The following is a 9,704-nucleotide window of genomic DNA, read 5'->3' as shown; positions in this document are numbered from 1 at the left end:
AGTTATGAATGTCCTATGAATTCATCACCTCTCTTAAATGAAAAATGTTTTAATTCAAAAGAACAAGAAGTACATGAGTTTCGAATTTATCCTTGAACTTAGTTTAATTATATTGATGTGGTGACAATACTTTTTATTTTCTGAATGAATGCTTGAACAGTGCATATGTCTTTTGAAGTTGTTGTTTAAGAATGTTAAATATGTTGGCTCTTGAAAGAATGATGACAAGGAGACATGTTATTTGATAATCTGAAAAATCATAAAAGTGATTCTTGAAGCAAGAAAAAGCAGTGAATACAAAGCTTGCAGAAAAAAATGGTGAAAAAAATAAATAGAAAAAGAAAAAGCAAGCAGAAAAAGCCAAAAGCTCTTAAAACCAAAAGGCAAGGGTAAATAAAAAGGATCCCAAGGCTTTGAGCATCAGTGGATAGGAGGGCCTAAAGGAATAAAATCCTGGCCTAAGCGGCTAAACCAAGCTGTCCCTAACCATGTGCTTGTGGCGTGAAGGTGTCAAGTGAAAACTTGAGACTGAGCGGTTAAAGTCAAGGTCCAAAGCAAAAGAAGAGTGTGCTTAAGAACCCTGGACACCTCTAATTGGGGACTTTAGCAAAGCTGAGTCACAATCTGAAAAGGTTCACCCAATTATGTGTCTGTGGCATTTATGTATCCGGTGGTAATACTGGAAAACAAAGTGCTTAGGGCCACGGCCAAGACTCATAAAGTAGCTGTGTTCAAGAATCAACATACTGAACTAGGAGAACCAATAACACTATCTGAACTCTAAGTTCCTATAGATGCCAATCATTCTGAACTTCAATGGATAAAGTGAGATGCCAAAACTATTCAAGAGGCAAAAAGCTACAAGTCCCGCTCATCTGATTGGAGCTATGCTTCATTGATAGTTTGGAATTTATAGTATATTCTCTTCTTTTTATCCTATTTGATTTTTAGTTGCTTGGGGACAAGCAACAATTTAAGTTTGGTGTTGTGATGAGTGGATAATTTATACGCTTTTTGGCATTGTTTTTAGTATGTTTTTAGTAGGATCTAGTTACTTTTAGGGATGTTTTCATTAGTTTTTATGTTAAATTCACATTTCTGGACTTTACTATGAGTTTGTGTGTTTTTCTATGATTTCAGGTATTTTCTGGCTGAAATTAAGGGACTTGAGCAAAAATCAGATTCAGAGGTAGAAGAAGGACTGCTGATGCTGTTGGATTCTGACCTCCCTGTACTCAAAGTGGATTTTCTGGAGCTACAAAACTCAACACGGCGCGCTTCCAATTGCTTTGGAAAGTAGACATCCAGGGCTTTCCAGAAATATATAATAGTCCATACTTTGGCCGATTTTAGACGATGCAAAAGGGCGTTGAACGCCAGTTCTACGTTGCAGTCTGGAGTTAAACGCCAGAAATACGTCACAAACCAGAGTTGAACGCCAGAAACATGTTTCAAACTGGCGTTCAACTCCAAGAATGACCTCTCCACGTGTAAACTTCAAGCTCAGCCCAAGCACACACCAAGTGGGCCCCAGAAGTGGATTTATGCATCAATTACTTACTTCTGTAAACCCTAGTAACTAGTTTAGTATAAATAGGACTTTTTACTATTGTATTAGACATCTTCGGATCATCTTTTGATCATTTTTAGATCTCTAGACCTCCATGGGAGGCTGGCCACTCGGCCATGCTTACCCTATATTCACTTATGTATTTTCAACGGTAGAGTTTCTACACTCCATAGATTAAGGTGTGGAGCTTTGCTGTTCCTCATGAATTAATGCAAAGTACTACTGTTTTTTATTCAATTCAACTTATTCCACTTCTAAGATATTCATTCGTACTCCAACATGAATGTGATGAACATGACAATCATCATCATTCCCCACGAACGCGTGCCTAACGACCACTTCCGTTCCACCTTAGATTGGATGATTATCTCTTGGATCTCTTAATCAGAATCTTCGTGGTATAAGCTAGATTGATGGCGGCATTCATGAGAATCCGGAAAGTCTAAACCTTGTCTGTGGTATTCTGAGTAGGATTCAGGGATTGAATGACTGTGACGAACTTCAAACTCGCGAGTGCTGGGCGTAGTGACAGACGCAAAAGGATAGTAAATCCTATTCCAGTATGATCGAGAACCTCCAGATGATTAGCCATGCAGTGACAGCGCATCGGACCATTTTCACAGAGAGGATGAAAAGTAGCCATTGACAACGGTGATGCCCTTACATAAAGCCAGCCATGGAAAGGAGTAAGACTGATTGGATGAAGACAACAGGAAAGCAGAAGTTCAGAAGAACGAAAGTATCTCTATACGCTTATCTGAAATTCTCACCAATGATTTACATAAGTATTTTTATCTTTATTTTCTGTTTATTTATTATTATTATTCGAAAATACTATAACCATTTGATATCCGCCTGACTGAGATTTACAAGGTGACCATAGCTTGCTTCATACCAACAATCTCCGTGGGATCGACCCTTACTCACGTAAGGTTTTATTACTTGGACGACCCAGTGCACTTGCTGGTTAGTTGTGTGAAGTTGTGAAGATATGTTTGGACCATGGTATTGTGCACCAGTTATTGGCGCCATGCCAGGGAGAGAACGAACAACAAATTTTACAACCTCAGAGTAACAATTTCGCATACCACACTACTTGTACTGGACTGACCCATTCACTGTCTGAGATGGGGTAGATGATATCTGCTTCAAGTAGCCTGGTCACTTCTTTCTTGAAAACTTCTGAGATAGTGGAATTCAATCTTCTTTGGGGTTGACGGACAGGCTTTGCTCCTTCTTCTAAGAATATTCTGTGCTCACAAACTCAAGGGCTAATGCCTGCTATATCCGCCAAGCTCCACCCAATTGCCTTCTTGTGTTTTGTCAGCACACTGAGCAGCTGCTCCTCTTGTTGGGGAGTGAGTTCTCTTGCAATGATAACTGGAAGCTTCTGATCATCCTCAAGGTAAGCATACTTGAGGTGGGGTGGAAGGGGCTTTAATTCCACTATCTGCTCATGGTTGGGCTCTAGATCATCTGGAGCTAGTGATAATGGCAAAGTGTCCTCACTGTGTTCAAAGGGTGTCCCCACAATTGGGCCTTACTCCATGTGCCTCTCTTCTACTTCTTTTTGGTGAACTTCAGCTACAGTTTCATCAATGATGTCGCACTAGAAGATAGAATGATCTTCTGGAGGGTGCTTCATAGCTTTATTTAAACTGAAACTTACAGCTCTGCCATTTATCTCAAAGGAGTAAGTTCCTGAGAATGCATCTAGCTTGAACTTTGAAGTCTTCAGGAATGGTCTTCCAAGCAGGATTGATGATGGTCTTCCTGAGTCATTAGGGGGCATTTCCAAGATATAGAAGTCAATGGAAAATGTGACCCCCTTAATGCTCACTAGCACGTCTTTAGCAATTCCAACCACTGTAATAATGCTTTTATCTGCTAACATAAAACGAGCTGCCAACCTTTTTAAGGGAGGGAGCCTCAAAGCATCATATATAGACAATGGCATTATACTAACACACGCTCCTAAATCACACATGCAGTCAGAAAATATTACACCTCCAACGGTACAGTTAACCATGCATGGACTTGGGTCACTACATTTTTCAGGTATACCCCCCATTAAAGTAGATATAGAACTACCTAAAGGAATAGTTTCTAATTCATTAATTTTATCTTTATGTATGCATAAATCTTTCAGAAACTTTGCATATTTAGGTACTTGTTGAATAATATCAAAAAGGGGAACAGTTACCTCAACCTTTTTAAAAATTTCTACCATTTTGGGATCAAGTTCCATCTGCTTCCTGGACTTCCTTGCAAGGTGTGGAAATGGGATAGGAATGGCGCCACTTGCAGCTTCTGTGTCCTTTGGTGCTCCATTCCTTGGCTGAACTACTTCTTCTTCAACCATGTCTTGTACTTCCTCTTCCTCTTCAGCATCTTCCACTTCAACTAAGTCTTCAACTTGGGCGTGTTCTTGTGGGTTTGGCTCCTCCTGGTTCCTATCTTTCAGTGTGGTTCCGGACCTCAAAGTGATGGCATTGATGCCACCTTTGGGATTAGGTAAGGGTTGAGAAGGAATTCCACTGGAGTTTGAAGGCTGATAGGTGGAAGCAGGCAATGAATCTATCCGGGAGACGAGAGCTTGTAAAGTGGCATTCAAACCATTTAGAGTAGAGTTCAGTGTAGTCTGCATGTCTTGTTGTCCTTGTGCAAGAGAACGAAGCATATCATCATTTGATGAGGAAGAAGGATAAGTGATCTGAGGGGCCTGTTGTTGGTTATGCTAGGGTCCTTGGGACTGCCTTAGCTGAGGTGCTCTATAAGGCTGTTCTGATTCTACTGTCTGTTGTTGTTGTTCCACCTCTGATTTCCATTGTTGTCTCTGCCTCTTCTGTTATAGTTGTCCCTCCAGCCATGGTTAGAATTATCTCTCCAACCCTAGTTGGAGTTGTCTTGCCACCCTTGGTTATAGTTCCCACCTTGGTTGTAGTTGCCGCCTTGTTGATTGTATCCTTGATTCGGGCGGTCATAGAAGTTATGAGTAGCTGCCACAGTGTTGTCTTCTTGTTGGAGCTGCGGAGACTCATCAGTGTAATGACTATAATCAGCACAAATTCCGCATACTCTTTGGGGGACCAACTGTTGGCTTTGTTGTGGTGGGGTAGGATGAGCTTGTTATTGATTCAATTGCATTTGCTTCAGTAGGTTGGTCATTTCACATATAGCTTGTGTGACGACAGTAGTCTCACTGCTAGAGGAAACCTCTGCAACAGCCTTTGAGTGGCTGTTCCTGTGCCTGTGATTCCGAGTGGACTCAGCTAAGTCGATGATCAATTGCCATGCTTCATCTGCGGTCTTGTACTTTTTCAGAGAACCATTACTAGTGCCATCCAATGTAGTTTTATCCTGAGACTTCATGCCTTGAGTGAAGTAGCTGATCAACACCAACTTGTCAATCATATGATGGGGGCATGCGTCCAGAAGATTCTTGAAGCGCTCCCAGTACTCATAAAGAGTCTCAAATTCACCCTGAACAATGCAGGAGATCTCTTTCCTCAATCTATCTGTAACTTCAAATGGAAAGTATTTTTCCAGGAATTCTCTCCTGAGCGTATCCTAGTTAGTGACTGTCGCTTCAGGTTGAGTGTAGTACCACTCCCTCGCTTTTCCCTCAAGAGAAAACGAGAAGGCGGTCAGCAAAATAGAAGTTTCATCTGCACCATGACGCCTTACAGTAGAACAGGCTGTCTGAAAATCCGTTAGGTGCTTGATAGGCTCCTGAGCAGGTAAGCCATAAAACTTTGGGCATCAAGTTGATTAGTGCGATCTTCAGTTCAAAATCTGCAGCCCGATTTGGGTAACGCACTTGATACGGTTGCAGAGTAAAGTCTGGGGCTCCTGCCTCCTAGAGAGTGATCCTCCTGGGTGCCGCCATGTTACCTACGTGTAAATCAACTGAATTAGTAGTAGAGGAGCTTGTTTCTTCCTCAGATGGTGGTTCAGATTCGCCTTCAGAAGAGACTGGTGAATTGATAATAATCACTTCACCACCCTAAGAGGCTAAGCTACGCCGAGCTCGCCTAATACGTGAAAGAGTTCTTTCAATTTCAGGATCAAATGAAGCTAAGCTCGGATCAGGCAGTGAATGCATCATTCAATAAAAGAAACATACATCTCATGGTAATAAAATAAAATAAAATACGTGAAAATTAAAAATATGTACACTAATTAATAATTTAGCACACAATTGCAACTCCCCGGCAACGGCGCCAAAAATTGACGGGTGCGGAAATTTGACCAATTAAGAAATCAATATAGGAAATACGTTGTGAGTATAGCTCTTAACCAGCGAAAATTCGCCTCATCAATTTAGAAAGATTGTCACAAAATTTAGAATAAAAATACTGGGAGTATGAGTCCCAGGTCGTCTCCCAACGAGTTGACAAAGGGGTGCTAATTTATTAATCAGGAGTTTTTCGGAAAATTTTGAGTTTGGGCAATGGGCACACGCATATGATTGTAAATTAAAGCAATGAAAGTTAAAAGGGATTTATATTATTCTAAATAAAAGGCCTTGACTGGGGGAATGATTAATTGGAAGTTCTATCCTTATTGGAATTTTCTCAAGTGTAGTATGAAGATGTTGTTATTTTCACTTAGTTAACCCTTACTAAATAAAGGAAAGTTAAGTGATTGAGCTAACCCTTATTCGCAAATCTTAGTCCTCTCCCTTGCGAAGGTCTAGCGTTAGTACATACAGAATTAGCCAACAACTTCCAATTTAACTAATCACATGAGCATTCCAACTCAAGTGTCTCCTTTTAATCAACCCCCATGTCAAGTTGAGAATCTACTCCATTGACATGAGAATTACTTGCATAGAATTAAATAAGGAATAAAAGGAAGACATGATAGACAATAACTATGATTCAATTAAAAGTAAAAGTAATCCTTTGCATTAATAAATTCCAGAAATAATTCAATTGTAACTCTAAACAAGAATTAAGAATATGGAATAATAAAAGAGTAAGAAAACAAACTAGAATAGTATCTTCAACGGAGGTGATTACTCTTCAATATCTAAGGCAAAAGCATAAAACTAAGAATATGTGAATGTAAAAGAAAACCTAGAGGAAGAGTAGTTTTTCTCTAGATTCCGATCTAAAAAACTAAAACTATGCTAATGACAATGTGTATTGAGTCTCTGCAGGTTCCCTGGCTCTAGTTTGTGTTTCTGGGTCGGAAACTGGGTCAAAACTCGGCCCGAAATTGCCCCCATCATTTTCTGTTATTTCTGCAGATCGCGCATGTCACGCGTACGCATCAGTCACGCGCACGCGTCTTCGTGCAAACTCCAATCCATGCGTACGCGTCAGGCACGCGCACGCGTCGCTGCAATTTTTTCCGTATCGCGCGCTCACATGAGCCATGCGTGCGCGTCGATGCTCGCTGGTTACCTCCTTGGTTTCTTGTGTTCCTTCCATTTTTGCAAGCTTTCTCTCCATTCTCTAAGCCATTCCTGCCCTATAAAGCCTGAAACACTTAACACACAGTTCACGGCATCGAATGGTATAAAGGAGAATTAAAATATACAGATTAAAGATTTCTAGGAAGCAAGTTTTCAACCATAGAACAAAACTAGGAAGAAATTGTAAAATCATGCAAATCATATGAATAAGTGGCTAAGGACTTAATAAAAACCACTCAAATGAGCACAAGATAAACCATAAAATAGTGGTTTATCAAAACCATTGGTAGATTTATGCCTAGAGGCTCGTACCTTATTATTTAATATATGAGGGTCATTGTAATACCCCCGCTATCAGAATGGCACACCCAAAAGTGTTATATTCTGATAGTAAAGATTTTACTAGCTTAGCTTTTAGAGTCTCAAAGGCATGCATGCAGTCATCGGTAAAACAAAAAGGGACATCTGCAACCAAGAAGTTGCTCAGAGGTCTAGCAATTTTTGAAAAAAATATTTTATGCACCTTCTGTAAAAACCTGCATGGCCTAAGAAACTCCATATTTCCTTCACATTAGTGGGTGGTGGTAATTTCTCAATTACCTCCACCTTGGCTCTATCGACCTCTATTCCTTTGCTTGATGGTGCCCAAGAACAATACCTTCTATCACTATAAAATGGCATTTTTTTTCCAGTTTAAAACAAGGTTTGTCTTTTGGCACCTTTTCAAGAATAAGGATAGATGGTACAATCAAGTAGCAAAAGAATTAGCAAATGCAAAAAAGTCATCCACAAATACCTCAGTAAACTTTTCAACCATTTCAGAGAATATGGAAAGCATGCACCTTTAAAAATTTGCTAGGGCATTGCACAGTCCGAACGACATCCAGTGGTAAGCAAACATACTAAAAGGACAAGTGAATGCCATCTTCTCTTGATCTTGAGGGTCCACTATAATCTGATTATATTCTGAATAGCCATCCAAAAAATAATAAAACGCATGTCCAGCTAACCTCTCAAGCAACAGATCAATGAAAGGCAGGGAGAAATGGTCCTTCCTAGTAACAGTGTTGAGCCTCCTATAGTCAATGCACATAACCAATCGGTGATGGTTCTTATAGGAATCGGCTCATTCTTTTTATTTGCGACCACTGGGACTGCTCTCTTCTTGGGAACAACTTGCATAGGACTTACCCAAGGGTTATCAGAAATAGGGTAAACGATCCCGGCTTCCTACAACTTCATAACCTCTTTCTAGACCACCTTTTTCATAGTTGGATTAAGCCGCCTCTGTGGTTGTACCATAGATTTAGAATCTTCCTCAAGTAGGATTTTGTGCATACACATGGCTGGGCTTATCCCTTTTAAGTCACCAATGGTCCACCCAAGAGCTGTTTTATGGTCTCTCAGCACATGTATTAACGCCTCCTCTTCACTACTGCTTATAGAGGAGCTTATAATCATTGGATAAGAATTTTGCTCACCTAGGAAAGCATACTTGAGAGAGGAAGGTAAGGGCTTCAATTCAAGCTTTGGTGGCCCCTCTACCTCATTAAGCACGTTAGACCCCCCTCTAGGTGGTGGTGAATCGTCAAGCTCAGTCAAATCATCCTCTAACGGGGCTCTAAAATACTCTCAAGTTCCTTTGCTTCCAATACCTCTTTAATTAGTGGCTCAATCAAATCAATTTTCATGCACCCTTCAGAATCACTAGGGTATTGTAAGGCCTTAAGAACTTTGAGAACAATCTACTCATCATTAACTTTCAAGGTTAACTCGCATTTTTGTACATCAATGAGAGCTCTCCTAGTTGCCAGAAAATATCTTCCAAGAATGATGGAAGCATTAACATCTTCCTCCATATCCAAGATCACAAAATCAGTAGGAAATATAAAGGCTGCCGCCTTCACTACTCCAAGTAGAAATTTAATAGAATGGTCAGCAAGTTGAAGAAAAATTTTAGTGGGTTTTACCTCATCAATGTGGAGTTTTCTCATCAAAGAAAGTGACATGAGGTTGATGCTTACTCCAAGATCACACGATGCTCTTCGAATAGTAACATCACGAATGGTGTAAGGAATAAAAAAGCTTCCCGAATCCTTCATCTTTTCAGGGAGGTTTTGTTGGATAATTGCACTGCATTCCTTAGTAAGCACCACGGTCTCACTCTCCTTCCAGTTCCTCTTATTTGTCAAAAGCTCCTTCATAAATTTAGCATAAAGAGGCATTTGTTCTAGAGCCTCAGTAAAAAGAATATTAATTTGTAATTTCCTAAAAACTTCCAAGAATTTTGAAAACTGTTTGTCCTTGGCCTCCTTTTGAAACCTTTGAGGATATGGAATTCTAGGCTTATACTCTGGTACTAGAGTCCTCACCTTGGGTTGCTCTATAGGTATGGCTTCCTTCATAGCTTCTGCAGCGCCTTCCTCATCACCCTTGACTTTTGTGCCTACCATTTTTCCACTTCTCAGACTAATGGCATTGCACTATTCTCTTGGATTTAGGATTGTGTCACTAGGGAGGGTGTTGGTAGGCCTTTTAGCAACTTGCTTACTTAATTGACCCATTTGAACCTCTAAATTTTGGATGGAGGCTCTAGTTTCATGTATGAAGCTATTTGTATTTTTGGAGAGTTCTGCTAATGATGCTTCCAAGTTGAAGGTTTCTGAGGAACTGGGGGTGGATTATGTGATTGAGGAGGTTGATATTGATGGT

General features: G+C 40.2%; 1 non-coding gene across 1 annotated transcript; it reads left to right on the top strand.

The window, feature by feature from the left end:
• The first annotated feature begins 4,979 nt into the window (after positions 1-4,979).
• On the top strand, positions 4,980-5,086 carry LOC112739004 (small nucleolar RNA R71). The gene has a single exon (XR_003169947.1). It is a non-coding gene; the product is annotated as a small nucleolar RNA R71 (small nucleolar RNA).
• The last annotated feature ends 4,618 nt before the right edge of the window (positions 5,087-9,704 follow it).

Source organism: Arachis hypogaea, chromosome 13 (assembly GCF_003086295.3).
Source record: "Arachis hypogaea cultivar Tifrunner chromosome 13, arahy.Tifrunner.gnm2.J5K5, whole genome shotgun sequence".
Taxonomy (NCBI): domain Eukaryota; kingdom Viridiplantae; phylum Streptophyta; class Magnoliopsida; order Fabales; family Fabaceae; genus Arachis; species Arachis hypogaea.
The sequence above is the reverse complement of the archived record's forward strand: the minus strand, read 5'-3'. Positions and strand labels throughout refer to the sequence as shown.